This window comes from Podarcis cretensis (genome assembly GCF_951804945.1).
Source record: "Podarcis cretensis genome assembly, chromosome: 9".
In the NCBI taxonomy this organism is placed as follows: Eukaryota; Metazoa; Chordata; class Lepidosauria; order Squamata; family Lacertidae; genus Podarcis; species Podarcis cretensis.
In genome coordinates this window covers 77,932,275-77,947,844 of record NC_137178.1, presented here as the reverse complement: position 1 = coordinate 77,947,844, position 15,570 = coordinate 77,932,275, and the positions used below count along the sequence as shown (strand labels likewise).

General features: G+C 43.9%; 1 protein-coding gene and 1 long non-coding RNA gene across 3 annotated transcripts in view; both read right to left on the bottom strand.

Moving 5' to 3' along the window:
- The window catches only part of LOC307224712, a 170,319-nt gene that overhangs the window by 56,218 nt on the left and 98,531 nt on the right, over positions 1 to 15,570 (bottom strand). The gene's annotated exons all lie outside the window — the stretch shown is intronic.
- SLC2A9 (solute carrier family 2 member 9) overlaps positions 1 to 15,570 on the bottom strand; it is a 318,333-nt gene that overhangs the window by 293,996 nt on the left and 8,767 nt on the right. Inside the window, exon 1 of one of the 2 annotated variants that reach the window (XM_079991620.1) lies at positions 851 to 865. The exons of the other annotated variant lie outside the window; for it this stretch is intronic. The gene's annotated coding sequence lies outside the window, so the exon portion shown is untranslated. Of the gene's footprint in view, positions 1 to 850; positions 866 to 15,570 lie in introns of those variants that run through there. 2 annotated transcript variants of the gene reach the window in all.

Genomic DNA, 15,570 nt, shown 5'->3' with positions numbered 1-15,570 from the left:
CAGGATGCCTGGGTTATCCACACAACAGTCATTAAGTTTGGTGTCCTTTTGTTTTGGCTTCCAGTGCCAGGTAAAGACAATTTTGTTCAGGTGTTGTTGTGTTTTTTAAATTGTCTGTGATATTTTAAGCTGGGTCATGTTTAAAATTATCTCCCAAGCTGTGTGTGCTTTTAATGGTTTAAATTTTGATATTTTTTTTCTTTGATGTTTAGCTGCCTTCTGCTTTGGTGAATGAACACATTGGATATAAATTATTGAAATAAACAAACAAGTATGGTGAATTAGCTGCACCATACTTGTGAATTAGCTGCACCCATCTACAAGCTCACAAAAGTGATTTTCTTTTGGAACAGTAAACAAAGACAGTGCACTTCTTTCCAGTTTTAGCAGACATGTTTTATAACGACAGGTGCTTACAATAGACAAAAAGGTGACCATTCGCAATTTATTAACAAACTGAGTTTGCTTCATTGATTTTGGTATAACTAGAGTGAAAACAAATTATGGGTATAAGTAATTAAAAACCTTTCAACAAAAACCGTACCATTAGCAACCAATAAATAGGACAATTCCTACTCTCATGTTTTAGATTAAAAAAAAAAAATAGAAAGGAAAACCCTCACATACATGTGTTGTGTACTAAAACTTTTAAGTGATTTTGATAAAAAGTTTCTTCACAAGAAAAAAAGAGATTCTGCAGAGTATGCTTATTAGTAAAACATCTTTAAATTTTTACACATTATTGACAAAATAGATTTTCATCAATGTATATCTATAAGTTAACCTGAAATAAGCAAGAACAAATCAGGAAGGAAAAAGCAAATTTGAAGGTATGCTGGATAATACTTACGGTGCTCAAAAGGTGTTCCTGCCTTTAGTCACTGCTTGGAATTAAGTCACAGTCTAAAGAGCAGTCATATAAGTCGCAGAGACGGAAGGGGAAAAAACCCCTGATGTGATTTAAAAAATGACTAATCAATCATTAAACCCACCTATTCCCACCTGTCACTTTCCCTTTTGTTGGTGTTAGTGAATGGTGAATCATTAACCTCAGCTGTATCTCCTAATAAGATCAACCAATAATTTTGTAAATCAGCATCACAAACATATGAGGAAATGTTTCCTATTGTTCAGTCCATAAATCTTGCCAAGAGGCCATTTAGAAATACAATTGTTTACTCTGGCCCTGCTCTTTACTAATAGTTTCCTCTCAAGAGACTCTTTGCTGCCAGCTGTGTGATCATCTCAAATTTGCCATTAAATTGGTCACCAACGTTGGTTATTGGGCAGAAGCAAGACTTTCCAAAGGAATGGGAAATGGCCTTCTAATGGGACAAGGTGTATGGTAACGGGCATTATTAAATAAAAGGCATAATAGAAACAGAGCAAAATAATACCATATAAACATAATAAATTGTCAAGTTCTTGGTCTTAGCATACGGTCAAAGATTTTAATATTATTTCCTTGGGGTGAAGTTATATTAACCCTTGGGGTCAAAAGGAGTTGTAGCTTTCAACAGATTATTTTTTTAAAAATATCAAGTGGAGGTTGGGTCCAGAAGCAAGAAAGAAGAGGGCGGGGAGTGCATAACCTTTCCCTCTGGGTCTTCCTGATCAAAATTGCCTCTGCCAAGCTCCTGTTCTCCCTTCAAGGGAATAGATACAGGGAACCACCTCTTTTTTTCTCCTTCATGGAGAAAGCAGCATGTGGAGGATAAAACGGGAGTAACCATCATGTATGCAACCCAGAGACTCTTACAGAAACTGGATGGGGGCACATACAAATGCAACACACCGTAGTCCAAGTACCACTATCAAAAATTACACACAATTTTCCATCCCGAGAAAATCATTTTAACTTTTCAAAAATACTTCATTGAAAGAAGCACTGAGCCTCTATTTTTTTTTGGGGGGGGCAAAGCTTTGGAACTCTTTTTTTAGCTAAACAGGACCATTTTGCTGTCCTCCTTGTCATCTATTCCATCAGTCAAGGCATTTAGAAACAAAAGCAGCACTTGCCTCCACTTAGCATTCAAGTTATTCTGAACCTAAACCAGGGAAAGGGCCTCTCTCCTGAAAATACTCTGGAACAGAATGCAGCTCAGATCCCTGTGCCCTGCTCCATCCAGCAGCTGGTGCAACTTTTGAAGAGCGAAAACAGGGAAACGGTTAATGCAGAGTTTTGTTGCAACACATGCCATCTATTTTTCTTAGCAAGTAAAGCCTAGCTAAGTATTTATTACAGAAAGAGACTCACACTGCATCTGCAGTTGCACACCTTCTCTTTCTTAAAGTAAAGGTAAAGGTACCCCTGCCCGTATGGGCCAGTCGTGTCCGACTCTGGGGTTGCGCGCCCAACTACAAGCTCACAAAAGAAGTACTAAGCAAAGCAAAGAAGAGCAAAACGGCTCAAAGTAGCAAACACTCGCTGGCTATGAGAATGTGATAAGAGCTGCAAAGAGGCAAAGTCTTCACGAAAACAGCTCTAAGCAGTGGCACAGCGTGGGTTGCCAGTGCCTGGGGCTGTGCAGAGGGGGCAGGTACGAAGGATGCATTTGCATTCAACTGCCTAATGGCGTCCACATCACCAGGTGATCACAGAAATAAGAAGAGTCGTTCCATTATCACTTTCTGGTTCACATGGAGAATCTGTTTTCAACTGAGCCCAGTGACAGAAGCACATAGCTGCACATAGCTGGTGTTGAAATTTTGCATTGCCTAACAATTTTGTGTCTGGGACAACCACCCCACTGGCTCTGAGCAATGCCACAACCAACCATAACTTTGCCCAGTACAAATCATATATTACGTGCCCCACCCCCATATTGCAATCCTTGTATATTTAAGTTAGAAGCATGAGAGTAGATTAAAATAAGTTACAAACAGAGGCAACTGGGAACCTTTTAACTTGGCAAGGTTAAAAATTGCAGCCCTGCACTTTATCATAATAGGGTATGTACAGCACTCATGTAGGAAAGTGTGCCATAACGGATGTCCAGAGTCCCATTGCACATCTATTGATTCAGGAAGAGCTTCCATGTTAAATTTTCACACAAGATATGGCCATACCATATAACCTAAGTTTTGGAACCCATTTATTTATTAGTACCTACCACTTAAAAAAAAAACCCTAAGCAAACACACTTTTAAAATACAACGAACGCTTGCTTCCAGGTGAATGCAGTTTTCCTCCACAAGAAAATCAATTTAACTTTTCATTATCCAAAGTACTTTCTCCTCAAAATTAGAAGAAGAAAATATTCCAACCAGTAGACAAAAATGAGTGTTTCATTTGAACCAGAATGCAGTAGAGCATAGCAGAACAAATTTACAATGGGTGACTCGGTCCTGAAGATGTGACATAACCTCTGTTCATGTGCAGAATATATTACACCAGAATAAACACAATCAGTTTCTTTCAGGTTTGAAGAAGGGTGTGGAGTGTGATACCTGGGCAGGCACAGATCCAAAACTTTTCATTTTATAAATTCATTGACAAACTCACAAAAAAGCAAGCAAGAAATAATTCTTCTCCATCACACATTCAAGATATTCTGAACTTAAGCTTGCTGGAGCCAGATCAGAACACAAATTTTCTGAAAATATTGTGGCAAATGTTTTGGAATTGCACGTAGGTCAGATGAACCTGCCTGCCGCACCAGGGTGGCTGAGTGAATACCAAAAAAATGGTTAATACGCAATTTGTTGTATACTCATATACAAGCCATCCACCACTTCCTCCCCTCCAAATTCAGTTCACAAAATAAATGCAAATCAATTAAGTTTTTTAAAACATAGAAAACGACTCACACTATGTCCACTGTTGCTTGTTTGCTTACACTTTCTCTCTAGCAAGGTCACAAAACAAATACTTTTTTTAAAAAACCTCCTCAAAATAGAAAACACTCTGCATGATCTGCATTACCAAAACATGCTAAAAGTTATGAGGGGATGTGGTCTTCAAGGAAACAGCTCCGAGCCCTGCTCATGGCACAAGGCTGTTCTTCCAGGTTCTCAAGCAGCTTCTCCTAATCTAGGGTTACCAGACGTCCCCGGTTCCCGGACACAGTCCCCGGACTTGCAAATCTTTCCCCGGACAAATTTCATCCCCAGAATGTCCCCAGATTTGCAAATCTGTTCCCAGGAAACATGGCAGTGGCAGCCTCAGCAGCCCAGAGACAGCCTGGTAGCCCAGTTGGCTCCGGCTGGGTTCAGGAGCTGCTTGCTGCCGTGGCGCCCGCCATTTTTCCTGCGCCATGGCAGCGAGCAGTGAGCAGCTCCTGAAGCCAGCCAGAACCAACTGCACTACCAGGCTGGCCCCTCCTGGATAACGGCCGCCTGCCCGTGACTCCCGAGCCCCCCCTGATCTGTCAAAACAAAGGGGGGAGGGGGCAGGAGATGGGGGAGGTTCGGGAGTCATGGGCGGGTGGTGCGCCGTTGCCCAGTTTTTTAAAAAACTCTGCGCATTTATGTTTCACAGGGTGTGAAAGAAGGGCTTTGCACCTTTATACAATATGCATGTATGCTTGGGCCCAGGGTCTGTTGCCTCACCATCCCAACTACTGACTCCCTGTTGCTACTCAGCTTTTTTTTTTTTTTTTAAAGTGTTATGGGTTAAGGGGCTGCTTGTGCGTAAATGGTTGAGTTCTCAACTCATGCAATCAGTTTCTAAAAACTCTCCCAGACTGCGGAGCCATGGGTGCATGGCTACCTCAATCGCTGGCAGAATCCGTCAGTGGGCGCTTCCGGAATTTACGCCAACATAAGAGTTCCTTAACGGAAACTCTCCTTCTGGATTCTCTGCGTGACAGTTTCCTGCGTGGAGTAGGTGTCCCCAATGGAGGTCCTGAGACTTCTCCGCTGTTCTCACTGGAAGTATCTGGGAGCCCTCCCTCCGACTGAGTTTCTGCGGGAACTCTCTCTCTCCCCCTGCTGGTTCCTTCCTCAGCATCCGAGGGTCTCCTAGCCTCCTTGAGCCCTTCCACCACCTGACTCTCCGATGGCAGTTCCCTGACAAAAAGTGTCCCCGGATTCATTGAAAAAAACCTGGTAACCATATCCTAATCTGATATTAGGGAATGCTGGATCCTTCTCTTAACAGCAGAGGGAGTTGGAGCTCACCCAGCAGAGACTGAAAAGCCAGCAGCCCTCCTACTAGTCAGTAACTCCAATAGCCAAAAAGCCTCAAAATCAAATGTCAGCCACATGGTTCTTCTTCCCAGAGACACATGGGGAGGGCCTCTTTGCCATAGCTATGCTTTGGGGTTAGAATTGGCTGTGGGGTGCAGAGGTCTGAGAGAACAGGAGGTTAGCAATGTTTGAGACACATGAAAACCTCTGGACTTGTTTATTTTTTAAAAAATTAGAACAACAAAATTGGGTCTGCAATTGGAAGTCAGGAATGGAAAGGGTTAAGCAGCTCTTTCTCAAATCATTTCTCCACTAAAGCTGAACTCCCCCACAGCTGCATTTCAGCTATTTTAAAAAGATTGACATCTGTTCATGTGTCTCCCGCATATCATTAGGAGTATGCGAATTCCTACCTTACCATTCTGCAGAAAAACTGAGTCCCTGCTCCCTGCCTTGTCCTGTGCCTTTGCATTATTAAAGAGTTTGCTAAGTATAGGTGACAAGTTGCCATACTGGTTCCAGATATAGGGCGGTATATAATTTTAATAAATAAAAATAAATAAATAGCTAAAGGTCAGAGGTGCCACTTGGAAGCAGTATCATCAGTATAACATGCACTGCATTGTTTTGATATGAATAAAAATCCAGCCCCAAACCCAGACAAAACGTGGGAGAGGTAGTTCCAATGCAGATTTAGGGTGCTGGAACATCCCAAATTTGTGCACCAATACAGATTTGGAGAATTTCTTTCACATTCTGGCATATAACTTAGTTTGTCTGTTACTTGATTCTTATGGCATCTGCCCAAAATCACTGAATGGAAAAGTAAAAATGGGCTGATTGCATCAAACCGAAACACATCTTATCTGCATTAAAATACAAATCACTGAGGACCAAAATTATTGCTCTGCTGTGCCAAGCTACACCTGCTGAATTGTTTTCTTCTACACAACTATTATAGGGGCACTAGCTCTGTCTTCTTTTCCACCTGGCCACTTGCAGGAGATTCCCTGCACTCAAACATACACGCATACAACACACACTTGCTGCAAGCAAATTTGAAGCTACCTGGAGCTACATTGTGGTTTAAAAAAGAAACTTTAACCATCTAGTCCTAACTGAATGAAGGAAGCTCCGGATAATAAACAATTGAATAGCTAAACTTGCACCACAACCTTATTCAAATCTTATTCCAAGGGTCCAACAAAAAAATAGGTTTTGATGTCCCACACTAGGGCTTGGATTCCAAGATACATTAACCCAAGAAAGTTAACAGAATATAATTCCCCAATGCAGTCCACTCCCTAAGAAAAGTCTCTGCAGAGGGTTGGGTCCCCCAAACCATGTGGAAACCTGGGAATGTTGGAAAGGGGAGAACGGGACAAGAACCGTCTTTCTGTTAACATCCTTAAGTGAGCAGATCATAGGATCCAAGCCAAAGTCTGTCTTTTTACCAGCTATGTCACGGCTCTGCACCTTTTTATTACTTTATTACAGTAGATCTGCTTAGCCCGCTAAGTCCATACATTTTGCTGATTTTATACAACGAGAAGGGCAACTATCTGTACGCACAAGAGATAATATGTCATAAATCAAAGTAGGGTTGAAACAAAAAGCAATGTCAAGGACTGCTTCACACACATATTGCTAAAAGAAAACCCATTTAAACAGCAAACTGTTGACACCTAAAGGTCTGCCAGAATAAGACAACTCAGTCATAGGGAAATCTTTTGTTTTTCCTGAAACTCTCAATGTGAACCTATTAATTGTAGTCCATCCTTCCTTATGTAGGTTGTTTCGCTAGAGAGGAGCGTTCCTCATGTGTTGTGCAGAAATACACTGGTTAATTAATTGAGATTTACTGCCCTTTTTCTTAAAATCATTCCCAAGAGCCATGTCTAGCTAGCAGTACACAGTGGGCAAATTTATTTCTAATTTATCTCATCTCACCTTTCAACTAAAGTGCAAAATAGTTGTAGTTGGAATACATAGCATGCCTTGCTTTTCAAAGCAGAATACAGTAAGGCCCTTAGAAATGCATGACTCATACACTTTCATCAACCTAATAAACCTAAATTTATTCTTGAATGCCAGAGAATAGAATAAAGAACTTCATTCTTTTCTTCCAAAACAACTTCCTTTCTCCCTCACTGCTGATCTAATCTTATACTGCCTAATTGAGGCCACGACCTTGCATTCTATTGCATTGTAGAATGTGAGTTTCCCCTATAAAAAATGTCTGACATAATGCTTGATCAGCTCTAATAAAATGCATGTACACATCAATGAGTGTTCCCTTCCCTTTGTTGAAGAGTGTGTAGGAGGAAGCAACCAATAATTTTTAAAAACAGTAACATAGAAGCGATTTGTGGTTACAGAGTCTGTGTTCACATTACTGCCTTAAAAGGCAGGTGTTGCTGTGGTCTAAACCACTGAACCTCTTGGGCTTGCCAATCAGAAGGTTGGCAGTTCAAATCTGTGTGATGGGGGTGAGCTCCCGTTGCTCTGTCCCAGCTCCTGCCAACCTAGCAGTTTGAAAGCAGGCCAGTGTAGTAGACTTATAGGTACCGCTGCGGCGGGAAGGTAAACTGTGTTTCTGTGCGCTCTGGTTTCCATCACGGTGTCTAGTTGGGCCAGAAGCAGTTTAGTCATGCTGGCCACATGACCCATAAAGCTGTCTGTGGAGAAACACTGTCTCCCTCAGCCTGAAAAGCAAGATGAGCGCCGCAACCCCATAGTCGCCTTTGACTGGACTTAACCTAAACCCTTTTTTTAAAAAACAACACATTACTGCCTTAGAACGCAGCTTGGTTCTATTCTCAATTAGGAGATGGGGGAAATGCATCAAAAATCAGTACAGTGGTACCTCAGGTTAAGTACTTAATTCATTCCGGAGGTCCGTTCTTAACCTGAAACTGTTCTTAACCTGAAGCACTACTTTAGCTAATGGGGCTTCCTGCTGCTGCCGCAACACTGGAGCACAATTTCTGTTCTCATCCTGAAGCAAAGTTCTTAACCTGAAGCACTATTTCTGGGTTAGCGGAGTCTGTAACCTGAAGCGTATGTAACCTGAAGCATATGTAACCCAAGGTACCACTGTACTTCATAAGAAATGACAAGATAGATGCAGCATAGAGCCATAGATATGGATTGTGGCTAATGTCATGTGTGCACCACTTGGGAGCGCACTGGATGCAGAAGCTGATCTTCCAGGTGGAATGCAATCCTGCCCAGAACAGGCTGAACAGCACTTCCCACTCCGGACAAACCACCAGCCTACAGCAACTCTATCTTGTATGGACTGAAATTCAGATTATTGGTCTCCACCCTGTCAGTTCCCTAATGCAGACAATGATTCAGCACTTCCAGAGCTTTGCCTGAGTTTGATTTTTTTTTTTAAGGGAAACTAAAAGAGAGAGAAAGAAATAGTGGTGTGTTTCTGCAGAATACTGATGGCTCTTTCCTCCAAATTGTTGGATGACCTCACTTAGGGGCTTCGTGGAGATGTGAAATAGCATGGGAGTCAAGCCAGAATGATGTGGAACATCATAAGATAACTGCCATGGGGCAGAGGAATTCAGCGTCATCTTGGAACCCAGCCGATAATCACGACAGAAACAGGACCACTACAAAGCAGTGCCTCCAGTTCCCATCCTGATAGGAGACTTTGGGTGATGAGTCTGAACGCCACTGAGAGATCCAAATGAATAAGGATATACAGTTCTGGAACCTCTCAGGTGGGCGCCACTGTATTATAAGAGAACAAGAGAGGCGTTCAGGGTGAGTTCCAGCACCTGCTTTCCTATAAAAATAGCACTGGACATGCACACCCAGATGTATATCTACCCACAATGGCTATGCACATTTATTTATTTATTGGAATACTTGCATACCTTTTTCCAACCAAAGTTTTCAAAGTGGTTTACAAAGGTGACTTGCAAGCAGGTTTGAATAAAGTTGGGGTTTGTTTTCTTTACACTCTCATCAGAGATGGGGTTCTGCATCTGGATCCACCCTGGAACAAAGGAAGAGACTCCTTCACCTGATGCTTGCCTGCTCTGGCTTTTGTGGCCTCCGTGGGAGGTGGGGACAATGAGCAACTCCGTGCCCCAGGTTAGATTGTCTGTGTCAGGTGGGCAGGGCAGGGCTGTTGCTGCTATCAGATGTGATACCAGTCAGCTGATTTGACGGCAGTTAGAATACTCATGAAGACAGGAGTGCCTGGCGTGCTCTGGTGCATGGGATCACGAAGAGTCGGACACGACTGAACGACTAAACAACAACAAAAATACTCACAAGACAGACCTGATGAATTTGTCATCCTCCCTCACCAAGGCCAGTGGAGGTTCTGGCCACCTTCTCCAACAGCAGTCTTCCTTCAAAGTTGTCATGTGCTAATTTCATTGCCACATCTAGGCAGTTGCAAATCACTGGCCCAGATCCTCCAAGTGCCCCTATTTTCTAGGGACAGTCCAGGATTTACAGAAGCCGTCCCAGTTTCTGATTTGAGCCTGGAATGCCCTGCTTTTCCTTAAAGGTAAAGGTACCCCTGACCGTTAGGTCCAGTCGCAGACGACTCTGGGGTTGTGACGCTCATCTCGGTTTACTGGCCAAGGGAGCTGGCGTTTGTCCACAGACAGTTTTCTGGGTCACGTGGCCAGCATGACTAAGCCGCTTCTGGTGAACCAGAGCAGCGCACGGAAACGCCGTTTACCTTCCCGCCGGAGGGAAGACTTTGGGTGATGAGTCTGAATGCCACTGAGAGATCCAAATGAATAAGGATACACAGTTCTGGCACCTCTCAGGTGGGTGCCATTGTATGATAAGAGAACAAGAGAGGTGTTCAGGGTGAGTTCCAGCACCCGCTTTCCTATAAAAATAGCACTGGACATGCACACCCAGATGTATATCTACCCACAATTTATCTACTTGCACTTTGACATGCTTTCGAACTGCTAGGTTGGCAGGAGCTGGGACTGAGCAACAGGCACTCACCCCATCGCGGGGATTCGAACCGCCAACCTTCTGATCAGCAAGCCCTAGGCTCTGTGGTTTAGACCATAGTGCCACCCACGTCCCCCCTGCTTTCCCTTAGGACATCCCTATTTTGACCAGAGAAATGTTGGAGGGTATGGAGTTATGTGACCTGGAGCCATCTGAGGACAGCCCTGTATAAGGAAGTTTTTTAATGTTTAATGTTTTATTATCCTTTTATATATGTTGGAAACCGCCCAGAGTGGCTGGGGCAACCTAGCCAGATGGGTGGGGTATAAATAGTAAAATTAAAGTAATATTATTACGGAATAGAACATCCATGTTTTTCATCATAGAAATGTTGAAGGTTATGCTGGCCAATTAATAGGCAAAAGTCCAATCTTTTCTGGAAATTTTACACAAAACATTGCAAAGAGCAGATTATGTCGTCTCCTCAGTTTCATCACATTGGTCTCCTTAAAATCATAAAATGACTTTGCTGTCATGTAGAGCAATACTATGAATGACTATTCTAAAGTGAGGCCCAGTGAGTGCTACCTACTCCTTAAATGTGCCTAGAATAGCAGCCTTAAATATTAATTTCATTAGTTATTACAGTTGCTTCAAACAGCTTCTCTAGCAAGATTGCGGAAAAGGAAATCTAAATGTTTGTTTGGGGAATATATCAGTGGTAAAGTTTAGCAATGTATTTTGCATTTCATGGAAGCGTGGTTAAAATCAGTTAATTATTAACCTCTTCCATACTTGTGGTTGCTGATTTCATTATTCCTGTCTTCTGAGTAACATAGATGTTTTTGAAGTATTGCACACTCGGGTGATTTCATGCTACAGTTCTGATGTCTAAATACTGCATTACCTCACTGGATTCCTCCAGCCGTAGGTGACGACCTGCCTACCTATTTTCACCCCACACCAACCACAGAATCGCAAGGAGGAATATTTTATTACGTAGCTTCCTCTTTTCAGCATAGCACCAAAGGCCAGAGAAATTGCCTTGGCACATCAAGCTATTTCCAGCTAGGGATGGAGGAGAAATTTGGTTCACTTCACATTAATGCAAATCAACTTAATCTGCACTTCCCAAAACAATATAAAAACTGGAACACAGCCACCCTTCAAAAAATGCATTTATCCAAAGTTTAGGAAGAAATGGAGGCAGTGAGAGATTTTACTTTCTTGGGCTCCATGATCACTGCAGATGGTGACAGCAGCCACGAAATTAAAAGACACCTGCTTCTTGGGAGAAGGGCAATGACAGGCCTAGACAGCATCTTGAGAAGTAGAGACATCACCTTGCCAACAAAGGTCCGTATAGTTAAAGCTATGGTTTTCCCAGTAGTGATGTATGGAAGTGAGAGCTGGACCATAAAGAAGGCTGATCGCCGAAGAATTGATGCTTTTGAATTATGGTGCTGGAGGAGACTCTTGAGAGTCCCATGGACTGCAAGAAGATCAAACCTCTCCATTCTGAAGGAAATCAGCCCTGAGTGCTCACTGGAAGGACAGATTGTGAAGCTGAGGCTCCAGTACTTTGGCCACCTCATGAGAAGAGAAGACTCCCTGGAGAAGACCCTGATGTTGGGAAAGATGGAGGGCACAAGGAGAAGGGGGCGACAGAGGACGAGATGGTTGGATAGTGTTTTCGAGGTTACCAGCATGAGTCTGACCAAGCTGCAGGGGGCAGTGGAGGACAGGAGTGCCTGGCGTTCTCTGGTCCATGGGGTCACGAAGAGTCGGACACGACTAAACGACTAAAGAACAACAACAAAGTAAAGCAATATACAAAAATATTGGGCAAATTGCTTGCAAAAATGTTACTGGGGAGCTGGGTACACCACTTGAACACCTGATTCTTCCACCTCAAATCAGACCTCAGTTATACATGAAGCCAGGCTTTGATTTCTTTCTTTCAGAAAGAACAGAGCGTGACTGAAAGCAAGAGATGGATTTCATCTCTTGCTTTCCATCATTAGCAATGCCACTGCCACCAGGTATTTTAAAAAATGCAAAGCACAGGCCCATGAAAGACATTTGCTTCTGGGAAAATTAAAATGACCTGTGGCTGGGGGAATACTTTGCTCAGCCACTTTGCACACGAAGTAAAAATAGATATCAAAAATAAAATGGGGGGAGGAGGCAGGAGATCCGGGATTCAGGGTAACAGGCCCGGAGCCCCTAGGCTACCCGCTAACAACACTAAAATTTGCACATGGAAGTGAACCAGCATGAACTGGAGGGTGGTTACCTGCTTGCAATTGCATGGAGAGTTCAACATAGAAAAAACTGCAGCCAGATTCAGTTACTGTGAAGGGAAATGCATTCTGTAGCCATCCAGACACATACTATCCCTTGGCATGAGCACATGGTCATGTGGGTGCCTGGCGAGCAGGTTACAATGCCTGTGCTTCCCACAGGGCATTTTGCTGCTGTGTCACACCGAACGAAGCCATGCTTCGTGTGAAATCAAAGCTCATGGTTTAGTTCTCGCCGGACTAATCACACTCTGTAACCACACCTTGCCCTATAGCTTACAGCTCACTCTGCCTGGAATAGCTGAACCACGAGCCAAACCATAGCCTAGCTCAGAACAGTGCGGCAGCAAAAGAGCTGGGGTGGGGGGGGGGAGTCAAGCAGATGTGATCTCTGCTCTTGGGGGCTACACCTTCGTGCTAAGCCATGGCTTGCTGGCATGTGATGCGCAAAGTAGGCACCCGCCCTGTAAACTAATATACCTCTCCATCTTAGCCTAGATGAGATCAAACATTTATGATTTATCATTTATGATGGGGCCAGCCTGTGGCCCTCTAGGTGTTGTTGAACTGCAGTTCCCATCAGGTCTGGTCATAGGAGCCAACTTCTGGGGGCTGAGGCCCCTTCGCCCTCCCCAATAATATATTTGAGGGGGCAGCTCCCCAAAGTTGCTGGGCATTGCCATTCAAATGGTGTGTGCGCACTGCACTATTCAAGCTGGTCCCCCTGAGTCAGGAATGGCTGGAGTTGAATGTAGGCCACAACATTTGGTGGAAGACACAGGTTTCCCACAACTGATCCAAAATGTCCATCTACTGAAAACAGTGGGAGCCTATTAATTAATTATTATTCACTTTCATGCCCACCTTAAAATATTGCTGCACTTGATTGTGTTATCACATTTAACAACTCTCTTTTCTGACTGCATTCTTCTCTGATTCATTTGCATGTATATTTTCCAGTTAACTAGAAAACCTCAAGCAAAGTCAAGTGTCCCGGATGTGATTTGACAGGCCACAAAGTCAAATAAACTGAGAAGGGGAAGGAGTCAGTAGGTACATGAGATATTGTTATGTGAATCTCTGAGCGGTGAGAGACTTCAGGGGTGCCAGCACTGACCCAGCCTTCAGTTTCCTTGAAATCAAGGTCACTGGAGACTGTGGTGACTTATGATTGATGGTTTAATTTACACACATCTACATCCTGAGCATCAGATGGCAGGGCTTACAGCGTTAACATGCCAAAGTATCTTGGTTCCTCATTAGGTTTCCAGAGAGGCCCCCTCAAAGCCATGGGTTTGGTTTCTGCACAGAGAGCAAGAGAAGTCTCTGCTGAGCCCCTGACCCATTGCTCTCCTGCCCCTAAAAGGACGTCGCCTCTAGCCAGGTGGGGTGGAGTAGGGAGACTCATCCCCTCCGTCTGGAGGGAAATAGTTGGAAAGTCACACGGGTTAAGTGAGAACGTTGTGTACTATATCAGTTTTACTTCTGACTGTTCTGTGGTTGAGAGGCCCTACCTGCCTGAGGAGGGGGAAAGGGGTGAGATCTTGCTAGCTGCTTTAAGTACCAAGTAATGCTTTCCTGGATGAAACCGGTGTTCTAGCTCCATAGTTCCTAGGCCCAATTTTCGTACTGAAACGGCCTTGGGCACATAGCTGTCAACCGTCCCTTATTTGGCGGGAAACTCCCTTATCCCAGCTCCGTGTCCCGCTGCTGTCCCTTATTGATGATGTCCCTTAAATTTCCTGGGTTTCAAAGGAAGCAGCTCCTCTCCCTCCCTCCCTGCCAGCCAGGGAGGAGGGAGGCTCCAACTGTGTTGCTTGGCTGCGTTGCTCACCCAATAAGGAGTCTAAGAACGATTGGGGGGTGGAGCTTGCATGCCTTGTGCCGATCAAATCGGCTGTGTTGCCTGGGGACTCGCCTTTGCTCAGTGCTTCCCAGTGGTGGTTTTCCTTGCTGCATCCCCTTTGCCGGGTTGCTGCGCTGTGGGAACCACCGCTTGAGGCTTTGTTTGGCTGCTGGCTGGGCTTTCTGTCTTTGGCTTGGAGGAGCTCAGAAGGTAAACATACCTGTGCCCAGAAAATCCCTTATTTTGGCTGCTGATCCCTTATTTTCGAGGCTGCTGGTCTCTTATTTTCAAATCTGTAAGTTGACAGCTATGCTTGGGCATCCTGTATGATGGCCTTTGTCAGAAGAGAGACTGGGGGAGTATTTTAGGATGTGTGCAAGTTTAGATTGTTTATCTTTTATTCTAATTATCTCTCTTTTTAAGTTGCTTTGAGTTTCACCTTTACCCCCCAAAAGTAGCTAATAAATAAAATTATTATTATTATTAATAATAATAATGTCAGCCTGAAATCTGTTTTTAGGCTGAAAAGTCAAACCAAAACAGACCTGACAGTGACAAGCAGAAACTTGGGCAGAGATCACCAGCTGCATCTGCTGCCTAGCTATGACCTCAATCAGCCTTTTGAATCATGACACGTTATCACACCCCAAAATTAGCATAGGACTCTTTGTTCTTATCATGCCAGAAGATTGCGCTGAAAGGATCTGGCTACCCACTTCTCATTGCAAAGCCTCATAAAGTTTATATTGATCAGTTTGTTCCTGTGATGAAATTCCATAAAATAATTACTACCTCTTTCCTGGTATCTAATTAGACACAACTGAGCTAAGGATTAAGACACATGTTCTGCCTGGCTGTAGGAAAGTAAACAGTAAACAGGAAATATGAAGCAACTCCTGAATGGATCCCTAAGTGCTTGTCCTTTACTTTAATAGCATGTGTACAACCTTCTCTTGCTTCCTAATCAAGATGATTAGTCAGCCACGCTCAGTATGCAATTTCCCCCCTCCTAACTTTTTTTATGGATCTCCCCCCATTGGTCAGAATTAAAGAAAGCCAAAGCCATTCACACATATGGAAGGAAGCAAGGGGGAACTTTGCTAATATGGTATCCTGAGTGAGGAAAAATTTGGGTGGGTGTGTGTGCGCGCACTCACTCACACACACATGTTGCAGTGGCTCCATTGGGGCTGGAGAAGTACAAAGTTGTCTACTTGGAGGTGGTACTGTAGTGGCATGGAGGAGAGCTGCCTACCCAGTCCAGCCACCCGGGGCACACAAGGAGATTCCAAGGGGCCCCTCCAGCCCTGATGTGCCCAGGGCACACAAACTGGGGTTGGGGAAGGG